The sequence below is a fragment of the Cyprinus carpio genome, chromosome A20 (assembly GCF_018340385.1).
Source record: "Cyprinus carpio isolate SPL01 chromosome A20, ASM1834038v1, whole genome shotgun sequence".
Classification (NCBI taxonomy): Eukaryota; Metazoa; Chordata; class Actinopteri; order Cypriniformes; family Cyprinidae; genus Cyprinus; species Cyprinus carpio.
Window position 1 is genome coordinate 20,494,396 of NC_056591.1, and position 6,347 is coordinate 20,500,742.

A 6,347-nucleotide genomic window follows, 5' to 3' on the forward strand; every position below is an offset into this window, starting at 1 on the left:
CCAATACTATCAACTACAAGCAAAATAAACTGAAAATGGCTTTCAGTTTTCATACCAATTTCTCTGAATCTGAGTGTAGCTGAGACAAAATCTTCTTAGAATACATCTTATAATTCTTAAAATACTTAAGTATTTTTGCATTACTCTCCAATGAAAAATACAGTGAAACAATTAAAAGCAACACTGCGTGAGATATAAAGAGTTGTTTTCAAAGGAAATCAGTCTGTCATCTATCCATCCATTTCTATCTATAATCATTTTTCAATGATTTTGAAACAAGTCTTACCAAGGCTGCATGTATTGGATAAAAACAGTCATATTGTGAATTATTTATTTTAAATTTAATAAGTAATTTGTTTTTAATCCCAATTTGGATTTCAACAAAATATGTAGATTTGCCTTTGTGCATTAGATCACTTTGCATAACATAGATAAACTCTGTCCCTGAAAATCTAAAAATCTGTTTTTCTCTCTCTTATAGTTTTTCTGGCTCTGTTTTCAAAGCATAATTATTTGCCTCCAAATAAGGCTGTTCCTCGTGTAGTTGGGCATGTATTCTGTCTTCATAGGCCTTTTCCCTGCATTCCCTGCATTCTAGTATCTCTGGTTTTTCTCGTCTCTCGTTATAAAACCAACTAAAGGCACTGTGAATAGTTTCAGTAAACAATTTAATGTCATTTGTATAGCCGCGCTTGTAAAACCAAACATTTTCATGATCTACATGCCAAACAAACTGTTCTCTACCATGAAGACTCTTATGAACCATACTGAGCTGGGGAGAGATGGGTAAATAAAAAGATTCTGAGGTTTAAACTAATGTACATCAAGAACATATGCTGCACGACTGGCCTCTATCTATATAGACATCTTTAATCACTCCCAGTCCACATCCACCATTCCGAGAAAACCACTATGGTGCAACTGTGCCCCCCAAAAAGGTGTCAAGCCTGAAGAAGCAACCAGGTGCACTAAGACTAGGCTCATTTTAGATGTCAAGCTCCTCACGTATTAGACAAGAGTGGGTGGTTGCAGTCGGGGGAGGAATACTTCCTGCGTCACCCAAACAAATGGGGCTGAATACCTCACTGCTCTATTACCCTTTCTCAACATTTCTCACTGCCACAAAAAAAGTTTTAACATTTTAACATCTTTCATTGCCAGAAAAAGTCATGACCATTGCATAAACTAGTTTCCACCCCTAGTTCCTGTCAGAAGTGCAGCTTGCTAAAGTGAGCAGTTTTCAAGCCACTTGTTGCCAACAGTCTGAAAGACACTGTTTGCAGATTTACATTCATATTTTTACAAAATTATGAAAAATGTTGCACGTTTAATTAACCTTATGTGTTATATCGCAGTATGCATCTTCCTAGGATTGTTTTGTTATTCCTTGAACAGCCAGCAGATGGCGCACTTAGATTAGCACTCATTCTACAGTCGCTCACTACATAAAAATAAAAATGAAAGCCTCAAAACAGCTGTTATAATATTAAATGTGTAACAATTAATGTTATATTTTATATATAAAAAAAAAGTATAACAGTGATCATTCCTTCCAGTTTCTTCCTATCCACAGGATGCACCCGCACATATGCCAAAAATACTTTCCACTGAGTACCACACAAGTCAGCAAAATAATAATTTGAACGCCAAAATTTATAAATTGCTGTTTATGTATTTCATATTTTCGCATCTATTTTTGTTATTTGCTCATGATGTTAGGCTTCTGAAAAAAAAAACAGATGACATCATAGGGACGTCATGGTCTGGATGTAGGTTTGCAAAAACTACTGAAATATCTCTCACACCCACACACTCTCTTCTCCCCAGGAAAGCAATACATGAAATTCAAACCCCACTCTTTACTTAATATATCACAAAACAAACGGAAGCATTCCACAGGTCCATAGGGAACTAAACTAAAATAAATATACATTATGCATTGCATTGGATAGTTTTCCACCATAGACTGTATCTTTTCGAATGACTGCTAAACGAAAACATCAAATAAACAAGGACAGGTAAGACAAACAAACAGCTGGAAGAGAGAGAAATTAACAGAGGATAACATGTAATTCAGATTGCTTATTAATAATATAATATATGTGATATTGTTCCATTATTTGCCTCGTGGCGTTATCATAGTTCTATTAAAGATTTAGACGGTATTTAAATATTTTAATGATTTTCTGTAAGGCCTGTCTCTGTATGTGTGTCACATTCTATTGATTGGTCCAAGGCGTAGAATTAATGAAAACTCATAATAGATTTGCATGCTAATTTTATCTATAGATTTAATGCTGTATTTATTTTAATAATCATTTACCTAAGTTATACCTAAAGGCCTTGTCAGTAAGACAGTATTCACTTCTTTCTTACAGAGAATAGGTAATACTCTTTGTGAATTATGACTAAAGAGTTGGCAAAATTATAGTGTCTTATTATCTTCGTTTCTTCTGAGCTCTGCCGTAAATTTGATTTATGACCGAATGTATTTTTTTAGCACTGTGCTTTCTGATACCAGTGCTTTATGGGTAGGATACTGCTGTGGGTCAAGGGCTTCATACATTTTTTTTTTTTTTTTTTTTTTTTTTTTTTTTTTGCTGTATGGCCTTTTTATTAGTGTAGCTGTGAGTGTGAGGCTGGTGGGCGGTTGGCTTCCTGACTCTTGAACATGGCCTCACTCCCAAGCTCCCTGCTCCGCAGGCTAATATTTCTGAGGCTCATTGCCAGCGGTGTGACTCAGTCCAAGTATGACTAAATAAGGGAGTCCAGTTTATTCAAGAGCAGAAAATGAAAAATAAGCTGCTTAACCTCCACTATTTATGCCATCAGAGAAAAATACACCCTCTGCTGCACCATAGGCCAATAGCCTGATCAGGTCAGGATAGATGGATGCCAAAAATATGTAACCACTGCACAGACTGCTGATCTGTATTACTGACTGAACCTTTATCTACATTAAATGTCATTAATGTTATGAGGAAATAATTTGGAAAAAAAAAAAAAAAAAACATATTTGGATAAGCATTAGACTATGTCAGTGCAATAAACAACAGAGACACTAGGTGGCAACTATTCACTTTGAAAGAACTGAACTTGCTTTTATCATATTTCCAGCATTTCAGTTTGATTAAAACCTTCGAGGTGTTCCTATATCATCATGTAACTTACTTTTTGGCGTTTATCTTTTTTTATATACACCAATGTTGGCATTAATAATTCAGATGTCTGTTTGAACATTCATTAAGTGACCATTTATTTATTTCCTGCACGGCGTAGAAAGCATTTATTTCCCAAAATATATCTCATGATGGCAGTTCTTAGAGAAATTCAACATTACATGACTTGCTCACCAATGGATCCTCTTCAGTGAACGGGTGCCATCAGAATAAGAGTTCAAACAGCTTATAAAAAAACAAACAAAAAAAACACACAATTATCTACAAGTAATCCATCAGTTAACCTCTTGGGAAGTGAAAAGATCTGTATTTGTAATTAACAAAGTCAGCAAGAAGTTTTTAACTTCAAATGCTTTTGCTTCTGGCTAATACAGTACAAGTCGTACAGGTAACTCCACTTTCTCCAGTTTAAAACTCCAGTCTGAACTATGCCTTTAATTCTTATGGTTTTGAAATTAAATGTTTAATTAGAAGAAATTGGTGCATTGTACAGGTCTACGTACAAAGTAAAATAAAGAGGAAGATGACAAACTCTGTACAGAACTCATTATATTTACTTTAAAACAGAGGTGATGAAATCTGGAAGTCCCTATAGCAGCCTGTTTTTACACAAATAATCTGAGAAAAAAAAATTAGGGATGCAATAATAATAAAATCCAGATGACACTGATAAGACAATATTTTTTTTATATTATGACTGACAACCAGTATATGGTCAATATTATAATTGCATACTATTTTGTCTCAAAATAAAACATTAAAAACTAAAATTCACAGTGTTACAATGTAAATAATTTTTTTAAATACATTTTAAGATTTGTAAAAGATTACATGTATTAATTATTAATGTTTTCTGTAATATCACCAGATATCCCTACAGACATCCCTAAGAAAAAGCCAAACCATCCATAATTTTGACAAAATGTTCATTTGTTCCTGTAAAATTGTACAACCAATCATAATAATAATCAGTTGCCATGGCAAACATACAGCAGGATTGAGCTGCAAAAAAAAAAAATGCCTTAAAATATAGATATTGGCTGATAGATAGTAGATAGATTTGTTGTGTAAATGTTTCAAGGTGCAGCAAGGCCTTGACCAACATAATGCAACAGGGTCAAATGTCACTGGTTTCAGAGATTTATTTCCTTTAAGAGACATTTGCACATTTACACAGCAATGAGCTTAGCTAACATTAGTGTGAACTGCTATATCACCAAGATATGAGATTTAAAGGCAAACAAACAAGAGGAGAAAAACAATGCAGCTACATTTAGTGTTCTTGTGCAAAATATAAATATAAGTATGCGTATGACACCACTAGAAATTCCCACAGTTTTTGACCTCTCACAAATATGGCATGAAATGTAAAACATCAAGGGCAAGAAGAAGGACTTGGTCAGTTTTGCTTGTTCTCTGTAATACAGCACCATAAACAGCAGGGGAAGCCCTACTTCCATTTTTTAAGCTTGTGTAGGGAGAAAGTACATACTACTTTAAGATTTAGTAAAAAAATAAAAAATAAAAGTAATTTGGAAAAAACAAAAAAATAAAAAACCTATAACACATTAAAAAAGCTGCAATAATCATTATTAACAACACCAAAAAAAAAAAAAAATATTGTTGGTTTTGTGACACACATCTTGTGATAGATGTCATTCCTACACTATTATTATGACAAGAAGTATGTTTCTTGAAAGTAGCCATGTGTTAAAAAATATTGGAGATATTTTTCTCTCTCTTGGCTAACTGCAGTTTTTTGTCTGTTTACACTGCCAGAAGAGAGAAGCATTATTTCTCCTCGCAAGTGTTTAATTGTATAATTATTTATGTTTTAAGTGAGTCACATTTCTTAGGGACCTTATTTCATATATTATTATTAGATTTTTTTTTCTCTTGGCTAACTAACAGCAATTTTGTAGTTGATTACAGAACCAGAAGAGAAGTATTATTTCTCCCATAGTCAGGTTGTGAGGACAGTTTATGTGCGGTAGACCTAATAAAAAATCACTAACAGCAGCTATGATTTGACCTATTTCATTTTGCCTACCCATTTTAAGCATGTTTAGGGAACTGTGGCTATATGGGACAGGGATTTGAGAAATGTTTCCACACCACCCCCCATTAACCTTTTGTCCTCTCTCATCATAAATAAATTATGGGTAAAAACACGTGGTGACATTTGGTTGGAGGCCTCTTGATAACCCCTCTGCCTTTACTGTGACTGGAATGTGTCGTGTTGACGTCCCGACGTGTAGGTCTGCCCTAGGTGTTCCTCGCTCCGGGCTAAATTAACAACCACTATTCACTGATTGCGTTTATGCTGGTGTCAGCACATGGTTTCCATACTGACCAACAAATTTGATTTTATCTCCGGAGATATTTTGCTTGGAGCATTATCTCATTGTTTGGGGGTATGCAGGGATAGTTCATTTGCATGGCAAATAGTCATGCAAACAACAATCATCTCTCTCAAACATGATGCGCTCTGAAGAGTGGCGAGTCAGCATTTGGAGGAATTGCATCGAGCACTGCGTTCAGGCACTTTTCAAAGGAAGAACAACATTTCTTAAGGATCTCATGAGCATTCGCAATGTTTGAACTTGCATGGAATGGTTGAAATTTTTGGTCAACAGATGTGCGAGTTTGTTTTCACCCCAAAATGAAAATTTTGTCATTTATCACTTACCACCATGTTGTTCCAAACCCGTAAAAGCTCCGTTGTAAGCGAAGAAAACAAAAATAACGACTTTATTCAACAATTCCTTTGTCAACAGTATCCTCTGTGTCTCTCCATATCACCGTATGCTGTGTATGAATAAAGTCATTATTTTTGTTTTCTTTGCTTACAAAAATTGTTCCCGTCGCTTCATATAACACAGATTGCACGTCTGATGGCAGATGGAGTATTCTGAGGATGATTTTCATACCTTTTATGGACCTTGACACTGTTATTTACTTGGCAGTCTATGGGACAATCACAAGCCTCCCGGTTTTCATCCAAAATATCCTAAATTGTGTTCCAAAGACGTACAGAGCTTTTACGGGTTTGGACGACATGGGGGTAAGTGATTCATGACAAAATGTTCATTTTGGGGTGGAGTATCCCTTTAAGGTGACATTCTGTATTTAAAAAAAATGTTATTTTACCTTGTACAAAAGTTCTTA